General features: G+C 37.9%; 1 long non-coding RNA gene across 1 annotated transcript; it reads right to left on the reverse strand.

Moving 5' to 3' along the window:
* Nucleotides 1-859: 859 nt before the first annotated feature.
* LOC127491635 (uncharacterized) lies at nucleotides 860-2,478 on the reverse strand. The gene is made up of 2 exons (XR_007920463.2): nucleotides 2,127-2,478; nucleotides 860-1,165 (listed from the first exon to the last, which is right to left on the reverse strand). It is a non-coding gene; the product is annotated as an uncharacterized lncRNA (long non-coding RNA).
* Between the last annotated feature and the right edge of the window lie 15,848 nt (nucleotides 2,479-18,326).

The raw sequence follows: 18,326 nt of genomic DNA on the forward strand, positions 1-18,326 counted from the left end.
TAATCCCAATGAGAGTCAAGTTGGGAATTGATAATTTCTTTTTTTTTTTTTTACAGAGGATCAGTTTAGTATGCATTAAGTAAGGATTTCAACAGTTTGCACCCCCATAGAAACACAAAGTGAAATATATTCCCTGCTTATGGCTAAGGAAAGCAGTAGAAGATGGCCTAAGTGCTTGGGCACGTGTACCCAGGTGGAAGACCCAGGAGAAACTCCTGGCTCCTTTAACTCAATTCCTCCAACAGTATCACCTTTAAAACAATAACACACCATCATAACTAAGATAAAGGCATTGACTGAATACATTCGCATATTCATATTTTTTTCCAGTTTTACATTGAAGTGATTTGGAGGCAAATACACTCCAATACACAGATAGACAATAGAGTTGGATCAAACCTACATCTGGTCCCAAAGCTGAGTTCTTCACCATTGTGGTATAAAGCATCTGACCATGATATTTTTACAAAGTCTAAAAAAAGAAAAATGATGTTAACAAGATCATCATCTATCACTATTTAAATAGAATAGCTTATTTTTGTAGTTCTAATAATAACAGCTCCCAAACTCTTCATCCAACGTTCAGTCCCCCAATCATAGCTGTCCATAGCTGTGTCTAGTTGATATACCAGTATTATAAAGACAATGAAGACAGTGGAAATAAAATACAGCAGCTGTACAACCACTTAGCATATTCTTTAGTGGTCACACCAGTAATCTTTGCAGATGCACTATTTTTTAGATGTTACTCGTTCTCATTGTACAGGTAAGTAAATCAACATTTAGAGCTTAAATAATAGGAATCAAGTTTTCTTGTCACTAGGTCATAACCTGTAGTAGAGCCCAGCTTAGTCTAAAATTAAATTCCATAATCAATTTTATTTTTAATTTTTTCTAAGTAACAGAATGAAGAAATGTTGATTTGGAAAGAGCCTACTTTCCTATTTTCCACTTAATGTTCGTTTGGCCATCTTGAATCATCAGAGGTCAAGCATTGGGAGCTGATTTTCATAACTCGTCTCAGCAGCTTGTTCCCTTTGTAGAGCAGATGATTTGAGCAGCACTGTCTGCTCCACCATGGAAAGCTGAATCCACAGTTGAATGAAGGAGGAGCTTGTAGTTGCATCATTGGATGCACGTATTAAATAGTGGAAGATTGCTTTCCCTGAAAGAATTAAAACTATTAGCAAGGAATTTCAAGAGGCAACTGAAATTATTCTACATTGTTGCTGACTATTGTCAGAGGTTTATAATGCGGTACATTGAAAAGGTTATAGATATAATGTGTGTTTTACTGTTAGCCTCCCCAGTGGATAAGTAGTCCACACTTAGCCATGAGGATATGTTTCAAGGCTGAAACTGGGGATGGTACTGAACTCCATATATACTAGGTTTTTTCCAATACATGCATAACTGTGATCAATTTTTAATTTATAAATTACACCTAGAGTGAAATGAACAACAGTAGCTTATAGTAAAATACAATAGTTACAACAATCTGCTATAACAAAAGCAGTGTGATTGTGGTCTCTCTCTTCTCTCTGTCTCTGTCCCTTTCTCTGTCTCTCTCTCTCACAAAATATCTTAATGTATTGTTCTGTATTTTCTGACTATGCATGACCATGGGTAACTGAAACTGCAAAAAAGATCAAATCACAAATAAAAGGTGACCACTGTAGATCAATTAGATTTGAAGGAAAGTGATTTTTCTGAAAGTTGCCGATATTCCAGTAGAATACACTTCCTCCAAGAAAACAAAATTCTACTATTGTCGTTAACTTGTTCACTTCACTAAAACTTGAAAAAACCACTCATGTTAAAGAGAAAAGCTTAAAATTAATCAATCATAAAACATTTACTGAAAACCAAGAAACTGTACATAGTACACGGCACATCAAATATATGGTCCTGGTTAACTTACATATATAAAACCAGTGTAAACAACTAAACTATAATATAAGTACACATGATTACTCCTCGCATCACTCGGTTCACATGATATAGTCATGATAAGAGAGAACAGATAACCAGAAATCATATTTATTTGAAGCTCTCTCCCTTCCAACCCTTAAATATTGACATGCTCTTAGGCACTATCCTTAATTTCACTCTCATTTTATGTTTACCCTCTTCTGTGAATGAAATCAAATCAAATAATGCCAGCACAGCTATTGCTGGCCCTGATGGAACAGCAGGAGTGCCAGGCTTGCAAACTTGTAGCCAAAGTGGGAATGCGGTAGTTTATCCAGCTTTGTCAGTGGAGGCATTGAGACAGTGAACCAAACCATCAATCACTTCCACCCATCATGTGACTCATTCACTCTTCCATGACTCATGAATTGTTCTCTGTCTTCACATGTTGCTAGGCAACCTCTGTATCCCTATTGTGATAACTTCCTAAATCACTTCTATTGTCTCAGATATCCTTAATATATTTACAAATGTAGCCTATGTCTTTAAATGAATTGGTCACAGAATATTCATTTTTTGGTGAAAGTTCTCATGATTTTAATTTAAGTGGATTCAAGTTCAGACTCTGAATTTTTCAACAACAGATACAGCAACAGCAATGTAACAGATTTACTACTTTAATTACCATTGATTTGCCCAGGGCTCAGAAATTTGTATCTCCAAATAAGAGCTCCATTCTGATTTCCATGTGTGAGAGAGAATGTACCCACTTCCTCTCTGCATTCCCTCTTTGTGGCAAGGAAGGAATCTGATAGAACCAGGAATTAAATGGTCTTTGTCCATCAACTCTTCACCCTGGCTGCTGCATCAGAAGTACTCCAAGATTAACTGTCTTGTTCCTAGGATTTCTTACACTTTTGATATCTAGTAATTCTAATTTCAAGCAACCAGACATTTTGTAATGTTGATATCCACCATTCCTATGATGTAATGGAGTTTTGCAGTACCAAGGATGTTATTTGGTACCTTAGCTAATGATAGAGTAACTAAGTACTAAAATAAAATGAAGTAATCACTTCTAGTAACGTTCTAGTAACTCGCAATTCAACAATAACAGGAGGTGTAAACTATTGTCAAGGGCATTCTCTGAAATTCTTCCACTCAGCTAAGAATTTCATGACTCTTGTGCTTGACAAGAATGTTTTCTACCACTCTGAGGATAAAAATTGCTAACATCACATGTTAGGTTATTAGACCATTGTTGAGAAAACATGCCTCTTAATAGAAAGGAAAATAGATGTGCTGCAACTTCACCCTCTTGGGAATTCTATAAATGGATTTGGAAATGACTTTGTCATATTTAATAAGCTCTGTTCATTTATGAGAAAGAAAGAGTTTAGTTGCCTGTAGACCTCACTACTTTAATACCACTCTGTGGCCTATGGTCAGTTTCCTTCTGCTTATTTCATTCATTCTATCATCATAGAAACAGAAGGGAGTACTAAAAAAGGCATCATGTTAGTGCCTAGTATAAGACATATTTTAATCATGCTATTTTCTTATTTGTATCCACTCCTGCAAACAATTGAGACAAACATTTCTAATTCTTAAAAAGACCTCAAGGGAGCTGCAATCTAATACAAGCAGCAGTGTACATAAAAATGAAAATAAGGCAGTATATGTTTAATTCTCACAGGGGCATGACTATCAATGACTCTATTGCAGCAGTGATTATCAAAAGAGGATAAAATATGAGACAGCCTAGAACTGAGTTTCAGGATAGTAAAGAATAGGATGTTCTTCAGCTATTCCTCCTCATTCTCTTTCAGCTAAATAATCATGACATAATATAATGCAGTGATGATTATACTATGAATATATAATTCTATTATTTTGTTTACCATGTGTAACATAAAAAGCTAGCCAATGTGTGTGTGTGTGTGTGTGTGCATAAAATGTCAATGAGTGATGAATACATAAAAGGTTAATGAACCATTGCACCGGTTTTAGGGTTTGAGAAACATTTGGATTAAAACCCCTTACCTTGCTAGTTCAGATGTCCAAACCTGGTCCTGTGATCTTGTTTGAATGTGTGGAGAGTGTGTTGTTTGCAGGCCACACTGGGACCAGCAAGGCCAGAGTCACAGGGACCCAGAATCAAAGCTGAATCAGTCACTGGTGGGGACTGTCACATGGGGGCTGTGGAGGCAGCTCTTGAGCTCTGCCGTCACCTCCAGGGAGTTTACTTGGCAATCACCTGAGGAGCCTGATGAACTTCCACTCTCTGGACACCATTTCCAACGATGCTGCCCTTCAGTAAGTTGGATTGGGCTTGTGACTTTACTTTTCCGTCAGACTCCCAGGTGACTCCATGCTGGAGACTCAAGAATCACACTTTGGGTGACACCAGTGTAATGTGGGCTCTGAGGCTGGTCTACTGGGCTTTACATCTCAACCAGCCATGTCACTTTGTGCCTCAGGCAGCTCATATTTAAAATGGGTTAATCGGGGCCAGCACTGTGATGTGGCAGGTGAAACCATCACCTGCAGTGCCAGTTCAAGTCCCCGCTGCTCCACTTCCAATCCAGCTCTCTGCTATGGCCTGGGAAAGCAGTAGAAGATGACCTGAGTCCTTGGGCCCCTGCATCTGCATGGGACACCTGGAGGAATCTTCTGGCTCATGGCTTCCAATCGGCCCAGCTCTGTCATTGTAGTCATTTGGGGAGTGAACCAGCAGATGGAAGACCTCTTTCTCTCTCTCCCTCCCTCTCTCTGCCTCTCTGGGACTCTGCCTTTTGAATAAAATAAATAAATCTTAAAAAATAAAATAAAATAGGTTAATGGTAGTGCCTGTCCTACAGGAGGCTGTGAGGAGTCGGCAGGTCAACATAGGTATAGTGCGGACAACAGGGCCTACTGTGGACACCGCACGTGGTTTGATTGCTACCAGCACTGCCACTAACAGTGACAACAACATCATGACCCAAACAACATCTAGTATCATAATAGGTGGGCCTTTACAGCAAACCTCAGTCATCAAAGAACATACTGAGTTCAGGTGAGCAAGAAAACAAGAAACAAAGCGAGAAAAATTCAGACTTAAAAACCTTGTGCCATCCCTAAATTACTTCAGTGCTTGCCCCAAACTGAATGTCCAGGCCTCAGAATTATGCCTCCTATAAACTGATGATCCAAACTTAATAAATAAGCATTCTAGATCTTCCCTGAAAGCAAGGCTATATTTTGCTTAAATCCAAAGTCCAACTGCTCACACATAAACTAGCATGGAATAGATATTCAGTTCTGAACTGAATGAGCCAACAAGCTCTAACTTTGGAAAGCCATTTCACTCCTCAGTTTATACTTTCATTATGTATGGGAACACTCACTGAAACACACACATGCCTCTAATGATGCATTGTCTTCTTCACGTTACAGATATAATTACAGGGACACAGGGAAGTTAAGTAACCTGCCTTTCAACAAGTAAGACGTAGAGCCAAATATTCCTGTTATTACTTTTTTGTGCCAACAAACTCATCAAAAGGCAGAGTGAAAGAGAGAGGGAGAGATGGTGATGATGATGATGATGAAGATGATGATGATGATAGAGAGACATCTTTCATCCACTAGTTCACCTCAAGAAAAGGCCTCATCAGCTAGCGCTGGGCCAAGTCAAAGCCAAGAGCCAGGGACTCTGCCTTGTCTCCCCCTCAGGAGGCACGGTCCCAAGTACTTGGTCCATCTTATGGTACCTTCCTGGGAGCATTAGCAGAAAGCTGGATTGGAAGCAGAGCATCCAGGGCTTGAATTGTTACTCCACATGGGATGTTGGTATTTCAAATGGCAGGTTAACAGTGCCAAACACCAGCCCCAGAGGCAATTATTTATTACTTTTTTCTTTGACAAATTTGCACTAGGCAGTACTGCAATTTATAGGGTATTCATCAATGTATTTTCTAGAATTCCTGAAATGATCTCTTCTGATGATTAAATGAACCTTTATGAAAAATCTTACTGCAGAAATCACATATATTAAATGGATCCCTGGAGGTTGAAAATAGCTATAATGTCTAATTAGAAATTGTTGAAAGAGCAGGGCCTGTTGAAAGGCTGATAATTAATTTTTATATTCTTCGACTCAATCAGGAAACTAGAAAGCTGTTTCTTTTGTGAAGGTTTTAGGCCTCTCTAAAGAATAGCAGAATGATCTAAGTAAATAATGTTTTCCTCTGAGTCTTCTAAGACTTCTAAGCTTTCCCTTGCATCCCAGTACCTAATGTCTCACAGCTTATAACACATACACTGATACAATTATAGACATTTTGTACAAGCAAATTTACTTGTGTCCCTACAGTAAAACTTCAGCATTGCTGTTTCTAAGATTAGTGTTGAAACATCTTTTTGTTGTTCAAATATTTAGCCTATCCTAAATAAAAATCAATCTTTCCTTTCTCCCTATCATAAATCCACAATAGCCTCCATGAAAGAATATTGAATTCTAGGTCTAGATTTGAAGGTGATGTGAGAAATTAGTCCCCTATCATCAAGTAACTGTCAATCACCATGTCTACTCTTTCCCACCCACTTTGAGTGCCCTGCACTCTATATGCTGATTAACCTGCATTGCCACTATTCATCACCTACTCTAGAAGACATTGCCTTTTATTTATAGATGATATAACATAGGAGGAGAGAGTTCAAATAAGGTGAAACCTGGTGTTCAGTCTGGGATTGAACAAATTAAGTCTAACTTCTCAGTCTCTGATCGTTCCAATATTTCAAACGATAACTCATTTAAAGCCCATAAAAGTCATTTAATTCTTTCCAAATCCCATGACCTAATTAGTACCAGAGCCACAATAAAAACGCTATATTTCAGCTACTTACACAAGATGAGCACAATTTATTTCTAAAAAAAAGAGATGTATTTTTGAACACTCTTTTAAAATTCATCCCAATAGGAAAATATTTCTAACCCACAAATTTCCCTTTTCAGGTCCCTAGAACACTCCTCACTCTCAAAGAGCTGCACTGTCCCATCCTGCTTTCAGAGCTTACTTAAGTAGTTGGCAGCCTTCCTGGATAATCTAAACCAATTTCCTGTAACTTTCCTGTCATATTGTCATAGGGAAAGACTTCATTTATATCAGCCTTTAAATAGCCTTGAATTTCAATGTTCCTCAATTTCTTGAAATGAATACCTCAACCACACACAGCATAATTTAAGACCCTTTTGAGCTCTGGATGAAAGCTGACCTGTACAGACCTCCTCATGTACTCAGGTGGTCTCCTAAGGCTGTAACATGAGCGATTTAGGGAAATTTGCAGCCAGAGAGCCAGGAAAATAATAGTTCAAAGAGGTAATTTAGTACTAGAACTGAAATTCTGAACTGTTGATTCTCTGTTCTAGATTCTTCCCTCCCCAAGGAGTTTGAAGTATGCATCTAAAGAGTTAACTTTTTATATTATTCTTCCACCTCAGTTATGGACACACTATTATTATGTGAGCAGAGGACACAATATGTGATTTCTAAACAAATGTGTGCAATAATTGTGGTAATGAATAATCATCATGGAGGACATAGAATGGAAGCATTGGTCCTGCACTGCTGTACTTGGAAGGAGATGTGCACACATAGGCTCTCTCTTATCAGACCAACCAAGATCTCTGTGTGGGCTGCCCACTATTTGTGTGTATTCAGTCATTCAAAATGGAAAGGTGTTGCAGGTTTTGATAATTTTTAAAATTTTGTTGTTGTTTTATTGCTTTTAAAATTGATCCCATCAGAAAATCGTCGCCTTTACTCAGTATTTTATACATGTAAATTGTGACACACACACACAAAATAGAGTTGGACTTGAAATTCTAAGGAAAATGAAACAATAGGGTGTGCTTTTCTTTAATGAGGAAGGCAGTTAAAGGTAGATGTAGAGTGATGGTTAGAACTAAGACAGAGATATGTGAGAATCACCCACTGGTAGATCCTGTCTTTCAAGTATCTTTAATATAAACTGTGGTACTGAGATCCTATCAGTTACAATACATGTATACCTTTATTTACATCTACATCTATACCTATATCTCTATCTGGTAAATGTATATGTTCTAGCTAACTTTCTATACATACACACATGCACATTATTTATGATATTGTCCAGCAACAGTCTCACTATACACAGTCTCCATGAGGGGTAGAGTAGTCACATTATTCACAGAGAATATTTTCCAAGACGCCTGGCAGGTGCTTGCAAATTAGGATGGTATTTACATATTATGTTTTTCCCCTACATATGAGAGTACTTCAAAATTCTGTAGAAAATTGTATAAAATGATACTGTATATTTTCTAAGAACATTTTAAAAACCCCTCATACATAACATATGATGAAATTTCATATTATTTAGGCACAGTAAGAGATTGACAACAATAAATAATAACAACATAGAATAACATACCATAATACAAGTCACTGGAAAGATATAGGTCTATGGTTGATGGTGAATAACTGAACCCATGGATAAACTTGAGTGGACAAGGAGGCACTACTATATTAGCTTTACTTTTTTTGTTTACTTGCTTTTTTAATGTATTTAAGGTATACAGTTTTCATGTATTTCATATACACAGGTTCAGGAACATAGTGATACTTCCCACCCTACTTTACCTCCTTCCAATGCTCTAACCCTTCTTCATGCTCCCTCTCCTAGTCCCATTCTTAATTTTTACAAGGATCTATTTTCTTTTTATTTATTTATTTATTTATTTTTATTTAATGAGCATAAATTTCCAAAGTACAGCTTATGGATTACAATAGCTTCCTCCCCCCCCCACCTTCCCTCCCACCCACAACGCTCCCCTCTCCCACTCCCTCTCCCCCTCCCCTTCACAACACGATTGATTTTCAATTATCTTTATATACAGAAGATCAATTTAGCATATGTTAAGTAAAGATTTCCACATTTTGCTCCCACACAGAAACACAAAGTGTAAAATACTATTTGAGTACTAGTTATAGCATTAATTAAACACCTAAGAGTAATTGTGTATTAATTACAGGGTTAAACCAATAGTTTTAAGTAGAATATAAAATGCATCTTTTGTATTGTTGTGGCTTCCCCCCTGACCTCCCTCCCTCCCGTGGCCCTCCCCTCACCCACTCCCTCTCCCATCCTGCCCTTCATCACGTTTCATTTTCAATTACCTTCATATACTGAAGATCAACTTAGTATATACTAAGCAGGGATTTCAACAGGTTGCACTCACACAGCCGAACCAGGTATAGCGTATTGTTCGACTAGTAGTGTTGTTTTTGAGTTTCATACTTAAACATATTAAGGACAGAGATCCTGCATGGGGAGCATGAACCCAGTGACTCCCGTTGTTGATCTAACAATTGGCACTCTTATTTATGATGTCAGCAATCACCTGAGACTCTTGCCATGAGCTGTCTAGGCTATGGAAGCCCCTTGATTTCACCAACTCTGAATTTGTTTAGTCAAGGCCATATCACAGTGGGGGTTCCTTCCTCCCTTCAGAGAAAGGCGCCTCTCTCCTTGATGGCCTGAACAAGGATCTATTTTCAATTTACTTTATACTCATAAGATTAAACCTACATTAAGTAAAGAGTCAACAAATAGGAAGAAAAAAAAAACTGTTCCTCAACAGAAGAGACAAGGGCTGTAAACAATCATTGAATTTCAAAATATCCATTTTACCCCAATACATTACATTTTAGGTAACCTATTAGTTACCTTGGATCATGGAAAACATATGATGTCTGTCTTTTGGGGACTGGCTTATTTCATGAAGTATAAGGGTTTCCATTTGGATCCATTTTGTTGCAAAAGACAGGATTTCATTATTTTATAGCTGAGTAGTACTCCATAGTGTATACATACCATAATTCTTTATCCAGTCTTCAGTTGATGCACATTAGGTGTTGATTCCATATCTTAGCTACTACAAATTGAGCTTCTATGAATGGGGGTACAGATCACTCTTTCATATGCTGGTTTCTTTTCGTTTGGGTAAATTTCCAGGAGTGTGTTGGCTCTATCAGCTTTCTTGATCAACAGAACCTGGTGCAAAGCCCAGCAAAATTGAAGCTCACTGTCATTAGCATCATTGGCACTTTGTCCCTTAGGATTTTTTTGAATAGGCATGTGACACTGACAGTATTCAACTGTGCAGAAACATTATACCAAAGCAATGTTTAGTGAGTCTAATGAGGCTTGGGAGATCAATTATACTCTCCTTAATATCTCTGTTCCTACTGCCCTGGACCTTCCTGATCTCCATCATGTACAGCAATGGTGTCTAAACAACCTCCAGACACAGTACTGCCCTCCTCCCATTGTCCCCTAAAGGCTTGTTTATTCTTGCTTTGATTCCCTCAGGTTTTTGTTAAATGTCTGGATAATGTGAACAGCTTAATTCATATTTCTATAATCATGGTTGATAATAACAGTAATTAGTCCTCTTCCTTAACAATCAAATCCTAATAATCACATTGTTATTTTATCAACATTTTAAAATTTATTTTGTTTGAGATATATATCATCACTACTTCACAAATTCCCAGAACAGCCATAACCGTGACAAGTTGAATCCAGGAGCCATGAATTCTAACATATTTCATGTGGGTGGGTAAAGCCCAACTACCTGAGGCTGTTGCTTCCCATTGCATATATTACCAAGAAGCTGGAATTGAGAACAGAGCCTGGATTTGAACCCAGGCACTCTGATATGGGGTGTGGGCATGTTCATCGCTATGCCGAATGGCCACCCCTCCATGAACTTTAAAGTACTATCTTCTGTGAAAGTGTCCCACAGATGGCCTTGAGGAGAGAGAACCAAGCATCTATTGCCTTTCTCTGCTTACAATGATGGCACTTTCTAGGACACTTTCCTCATACTGGCTGCCACTTTGGATTGAGAGAAAAGTAAAAAGCAAACAAGATCCAACATGTGGGAATTAGCCCTATATTCCTTTATAGCCAGATCAGATTTTCTGTGGATGTGGCAGGGGAGAGAGAAGCAGAAACAGGATGAACAAAATCTCTTTTAGCTGCTTTCTGCATGAAGAGGACTTAAAATATTTTAATTTCTTTACTTGCCCAAATTCACATCTTGTGGATTGAAGATCTTCACATTTTCTCATTTCTAATAATTCCTGAAATAAAGAATCATCATACATTGATACTGGTATTGAAAGTTGAGGATACAAGATATCTTTTCTATAAAGAATTAAATAACTGAGCAATCTCCTGGGGCTGGTTAAGTTTTGGAATTAAGGATGATGTTAAATCAGGGCGATTTCTTCTGTCAACATTGCATACTAAAAAGGCACTACATGAAATGATAGGTATGTATTGGACTTTTTCTGTCATTTTTTATTCATCCCACTTTCAAACACATAAATCTAGTACTTTGTTTATTTTATTTTATTTTATTTTTTTTAGTCTTAGGGAAGCTATTTTATCTATACTTCATCCTTATTTGTAAAATGAAGACAACATGTGATCCACTGTGATTTTTATTATTCATTTGGGCAATGGTGTGTATGTATTTTAACAGGATTTCTCTAATAATTTATATTTTAATTGTGACCACACACATTACAGTATATTTTGTTCTTTAAGTTTCAGATTTGCAAGCATAGCAATATTTATTTGATTTTGTTTTGCTTCTGGAACATATACTTTTTTTTTTACAGGCAGAGTGGACAGTGAGAGAGAGAGAGAGACAGAGAGAAAGGTCTTTCTTTGCCATTGGTTCACCCTCCAATGGCCGCCGCAGCCAGCGTGCTGTGGCCGACGCACTGCGCTGATCCGAAGGCAGGAGCCAGGTGCTTCTCCTGGTCTCCCATGGGGTGCAGGGCCCAAGCATTTGGGCCATCCTCCACTGCACTCCCTGGCCACAGCAGAGAGCTGGCCTGGAAGAGGGGCAACCGGGACAGAATCCGGCGCCCCGACCGGGACTAGAACCCGGTGTGCCGCTGCCGCAAGGCAGAGGATTAGCCTAGTGAGCCGCGGCTAAAACAGAAATTTTGAGAAAATTGAAGATTTCCATTTATTGTTAGAAACGATATAGGGGCCAGTGTTATTGTTCAGCAGGTTAAGTTGCCTCTTAAGATACTGGTGTCTCATACTGGAGCATCTGTTCAAGTCCCGGATGTTTTACTTCTGATCTAGCTCACTGCCAATGTGTCTGGGAAAGTAGTAGATGATTGTCCAAATGCATGGATCCTTACTGTCCATGTGGGAGGTATGGATGAAGTCCCTAATGCTTAACTTTAGCCTGGTCCAGCCTCAGCCATTTCAGCCATTTGGGAAGTCAACCATTGAATGATCGGCTTCTGTCTCTCCCTTTCTCTTTCACTTTGACTTCCACATAAATAAATCTCCTTTAAAAAATAAATAATACTGAGAGAAATTGTGTGGCCTTTATGCAACTTTTTCCAATAATAATAACTTCATGTAAAGCTATAGTATGGTTTCTGAAACAGGATACATATATATATATATATATATATATATATTTTTTTTTTTTTGACAGGCAGAGTGGACAGTGAGAGAGAGAGACAGAGAGAAAGGTCTTCCTTTGCTGTTGGTTCACCCTCCAGTGGCCGCCGCAGCCGGCACTCTGCGGCCGGAGCACCGCAGTGATCCTATGGCAGGAGCCACGTACTTCTCCTGGTCTCCCATGGGGTGCAGGGCCCAAGGACTTGGGCCACCCTCCACTGCACTCCCTGGCCACAGCAGAGAGCTGGCCTGGAAGAGGGGTAACCGGGACAGAATCCAGTGTGCCAGCGCCGCAAGGTGGAGGATTAGCCTAGTGAGTCACGGTGCCGGCCAGGATACCTATATTGTTACAATCTGTCCATCTCTTTCAGATTTTCTTATTTTTATCTGTATTCATTGCATGTGTATATTTTGTATGTGTGTATTTAGCTTTCTGGATTTTCATCATATATGGATGTTCATGCATCTACTGCTAAATCATATATGTTACAGTTCTATTCCCACAGAAATTCCTCATGTTGCCCTTTAAACCACACATTGTTTCCTTTTGTCCTCCACACAGTTGTTCCTAACCCACAGGGATCTCTAGCCTATCTCCTATTTTTAATATTTTTTTCACATTTTACAAGAGCGGCTCAATTAATCTGTAACCTTTTAAAATTGAATTAAAAATTCATCTTAATTCCCTGGAAATGTATTAGTTGATGATGTGGGTCTCAAAAGTTCATTCTCTTGTATTGCTAATGACATGCCATTGTATGCAGTATCACATTTTATTCATCCTTTGAAGGGAAACTGAGTTATTTCAGCTTTCAACTCTTATGGATGATGCTGTCATGAACATCCAGATTGTGTATGGAGCATAGGTTTCATTTGCATAGCATCAATGCACTAAAGAATACTTGTTGGATCATATGGTGATAACATTTTGTTTTCAGAGAAATTGCCATAGAACTTTCCTTCATTGCAATAAACATTCCAATGAGCATTGTATGCGTGATCGAGTTTTAAATATCTTTGCCAACATTTGGTGCTGTCATCCATTGTTTTCTTATTTTAGTCATTTTAATATCTCACTGTGATTTTACATTGTAATTACCTAATGGTTAATTGGACAAACTCATATGTTTATTTGCCTTTTGGTTTATATAGTTTGTCCATTTTATGTCAAGTTTTAAGATCTCTTCATATATTCTTGATACTAATCCTTTGTTAACAATGATATTTGCAAATATTTCTCCCAAACTATACAGACAGTCCTTTTCCTACTATGGTTCAACTGATAAATCAATAAGTTCAATAGAAACAATATTTTGAATTTGATACTTCTCAATGTAGTGATTTATGGTCAGATACTCTCTACAGGCAGCATTAAAAGTGAAAGCAATCAACATTCTACAGTGTACTGTGTTTTGGGGGATTTTTTAGATATCATGTCTGCAAAATACCTATCTGGGTCTATCTTATTATCAATTCCACACAATATCTTGATTACCATAGCTGGTGAATCTTACTATTGAGAAAAATGATTGTGATTTTTCATATACATTTTTTAAGTAATTTACCTATGTCTACAAAATTCTCATCTGAAATTTTTTAAGAGTGATTTTAAATACATGTATTGATTTGCACCAAACCTACATGCTAAATATATTGAATCTTCCAGTCTTTGTACAAGGTATGATTTTTCATTTACTTTTTTCTTTGAATTCTTTTATGAATATATGTTTATATTCAATCACATGAACTCTATTGTACTTACTTAGTTGTATATCCAAGTATTGTACATGGGTCACTGATCCAATGTTTTGAATTTTTGGTTTCTTTATGTTCTTGTTGTTACAAAGAAGTTGGATTGGACTTTCTGTGATGTGTGTGTGTGTGTTGATCCTGATAATTTTTTTTCTGCATTCATGCATGTTATAGGTTAGATGGGATTTGTATACTAAAAACTTAATGATTGATTGACTAAGAATGGACACTTGACCTAATAATAGCCTAAGTTCAGTTTGATGGCTGCTTTTAAAAATAACTGGTGCAATTTTTCCAAATTGTCAAATTTATGACTATAAGTGCCTTTATTACAGAGAATATTCTCCTACTACATTTTCAATATATTTTTGATTTGTGTTTTCTCCTTTTTTTCTGCTATTCTTTCTAGAGCTCCATCAATCTTGCCTATTTTTGTAAAGCAAGTTTTTCATTACATTGATTTTAACTCTTTTTGTTCTATGCCACATTTATCTTTTCGTGCTCTTGCCTGTATTATTGCCTTCTTTCTCCTTGTTTTGGAGTTCATGGGTTCCATGGAACATCAGATCTTTAATTGGAAATCTTTCCTCACTTTGGTTTTAAGCATTTAGTACCACGGATCTCTCTTTCCACCTTCTTTCACCTATTTGCCTCCAATTACACTGTGTTTTTATTTTCAGTTGGTTCTAGAAGGGTCTGTGTCTGGGAAGGACTTCGGAAAGGTGGCCTGCAGCTCCCAGAAAGCAGCCAGCAGCTCCCTCAGGGCACCGGAAACCTAGGACAGCAGCCATGGCCATACAGGCAGCGCAGCCTTCCTGAACGACCTCACCCAAAGAAGCGCAGGGGCTGCAGGAAGTGACATCACAAGACGTGAAGGCAAAGTGAGTCATCACCCCTTGTCACTCATAGCAGGCTCGCTATTTGTGAGATGTGCAGAAAGAGAACTGGACTCTGATCAGGAATAGAGTGGCTGGCAGTGGTGTCAGTCGCCACAGGCACATCTATCTGTCACAGCAGTCCAGTGTCAGGTTCATCCGAGTTCATGTGTTGCTATGACTAAGAATGACGCCCGAGTTGGGGGGAAATGAGTTTCCAAAGGGGATAGCTCACTCTCTAGAGGCTTTTTGATCCCACTAAATGAGATACTTTGATTGGAGAATGGGGATGCTAAGGAGGCATTGGTGCTTAAACAATTTTGATTGTCCCTTGAAGCTGGGAGGTTGTGAACGCATTAAAGATGTAACCAATCCTGTGAAGGCTAGAATAACAACCCATGAAGGGGCAAGTTAGCTGTTTGTTAGCCAGCCTCCTCTACATAACGCCTACCATCAAGTCAGCAGATGCCTGTTTTTTCCTATATGTCTGTGGCTAGGGACCTTTGTTCAGAAGTTGTCTCAGGTCATGCACTAAGAAGTTTGTGTATTTTGGAAGAGAGGGGATATTTGTGAAATTTGGCGGCTTTTCCAAGAACAAGTACCACAGTGGTTTTTCCATGGACTACTGTTATCACTTGATGCCTCACTCTAAGAACAGGTGTCCTTGTTCTTATTTGCCTGTTAACTCTTATATGTACTCAGAAGTCCAAATGTCCGCAGATCTCTGACTGGGAAGAAAGGACAACAAAAGACTGTGAAATGCATGGATTCCTTATTATCTCAGGACTGTAAATAACACTGTACTAACAGCATTGGATTTAGTTGTATTTCTAGTCTTTCTGTTGTTCTTCCTTATGCTCCAAGAGTCCATCTTTCTTTCCCTTCTTTCCTGTTTTAAAGAACTTCTTTAAAAGGAAACGTCACAGCAGGTACCACAGAAATAAAAAGAATCATGAGGAATTACTATGAAGACCTATATATCAACAAATTGGAAAACCTAGAAGAAATGAATAGATTCCTGGACACATACAGCCTACCAAAATTGAGTCATGAAGACATGGAAAACATGAACAATAATCAGGACAGAGTTTGCATCAGTAATAAAAACACCCCAAAAAAGGAAAGCCCAGAACTGGATGGATTCACTGCTGAATTCTACCAGACATTTAAAGAACTAATTTCAATTATTCTCAAGATTTGGTAATTATTTTCAAAACAATTGAAATGGAAGCAGTGGGAGGCCTTTCAATTTCCTTCTATGAGGCTAGCATCACCTTAATTACTAAACCAGAAAAAGATACAACAGAGAAAAGAGAACTATAGACCAATTTCCTTAATGGATTTAGATGCAAAAGTCATCAACAAAATATTACCTAATAGAATCCAGCAATACAACAGAAAGGTCAATTACCCAGAGCAAATGGGAGATATCCTCTGGTGTGCAGGGATGGTTTAATATTCACAAATTAGTAAATGTGATACATCACATCAACAAACTAAAAAACAAAACTTAATGATTATTTCAATAGATGCACAGGAGTAATTTGATAAAATACAACATCCTTTCATAAAGAAAACCTTAAGCCAATTGGGTATAGAAGGAACATTTCTCAACCCAATCAAGGTAATTTATGACAGACTCACAGACAGCATCTTTTTGAATGAGGAAAAGTTAGAAGCTTTCCCACAAAGATCTGGACTCAGACAAGGATACTCACTGTCATCATTGCTCTTCAAAATAGTCCTGGAAGCTTTAACCAGAGCCATTAGACAAGAAAAAGAAATCAAGGAGGTGTGAATTGGAAAGGAGGAAGTCAAACTATTCCTATTTGCAGGTGACATGATTATATATACAGGAGATGCAAAATACCCCACTAAGAGACTACTGGATCTCATAAAAGAGTTTGGTGAAGTGGCAGGATGTAAAATTAGCATAAAAATCAACATCCATTATATACACAGATGAGGCCAAGGCTGAAAAAGAAGTTCTAGGATCAATTCCATTCACAATTGCTACAAAAATAAATACCTTGAATAAATTTAAACAAGACTGTCAAAGATATCTATGATGAAATTTATAAGACATTAAAGAATAAAGTAGAAAAAGACACAAAAAATGGAAAAATCTTCCATGTTCATGGATGGGAAGACTCAATATCATCAAAATACCTTGCTACTGAAAGCAATTTGCAGATCCAATACAATAGCAATCAAAATACCAACATTCTTCTCAGATCTAGAAAAATGATGCTAAAATTCATATGGAAACACAAGAGACCCTGAATAGCTAAAGCAATTTTACACAACAAAAAGAAAGCCAGAGACTTCATAATACCAGATTTCAAGACATTCTACAGGACAGTAATAGTCAAAACAGCTTGGTATTAGCAGAAAGATAGATGTGTAGATCAGTGGAGCAGAATAGAACCTCCAGAAATCAATCCACACATCTACAACCAACTTATCTTTGACAAAGGAGCTAAAATCAATCCCTGGAGGAAGGACAGTCTCTTCAACAAATGGTGCTGGGAAACTGGATCACCACATGCAGAAGTATGAAATAAGACACCTATCTGATGCTTTACACAAAAATCCACTCCAGATGGATCAAAGAAATAAATCTATGATCCAATGCCATCAAATTACTAGAGAACATTGGGAGAACTCGGCAAGACATTGGCATAAGCAAAGACTTCTTGGAAAAGACACAAAAGCACAGGCAATCAAAACCAAAATGACAAGTGGGATTATATCAACCTGTGAAACGTCTGCATTGAAGAAGAAACACTTAGCAAAGCAAAGAGGCAGCTGAAAGAATGGAAGAATATACTTGCAAACTAAAAAACTGATAAAGAGTTCAAGAAACTCAAAAACAACAAAGCAAACAATCCAATTAAGAAGTGGGCAAAAAAACAGGCAATTTTCAAAAGAGCAAATCCAAATGGTCAACAGACACATGAAAAAAATGCTCAGGATCACAAGCCCTCAAGGGATAGCAAATCAAAACCACAATGATGTTTCACTTCACTCCAGCTAGAATGGTTCTCCACGGACCAGACCTGAACAAACAACAGATGCTAATGAGGATGTGGGGAAAAATGTAACCTAATCCACTGTTGGTGGGGATGCAAACTGGTGCAGCCACGGTGGAAAACAGTATGGAGATGCCTCAGAACTATGAATATAGGCATACCATATGACCCAGCCATCCTACTCCTGGGAATTTACCCAAAATGAAATGAAATCAGCATATGAGAGAGT

This window comes from Oryctolagus cuniculus, chromosome 3, assembly GCF_964237555.1.
Source record: "Oryctolagus cuniculus chromosome 3, mOryCun1.1, whole genome shotgun sequence".
NCBI classification, from domain to species: domain Eukaryota; kingdom Metazoa; phylum Chordata; class Mammalia; order Lagomorpha; family Leporidae; genus Oryctolagus; species Oryctolagus cuniculus.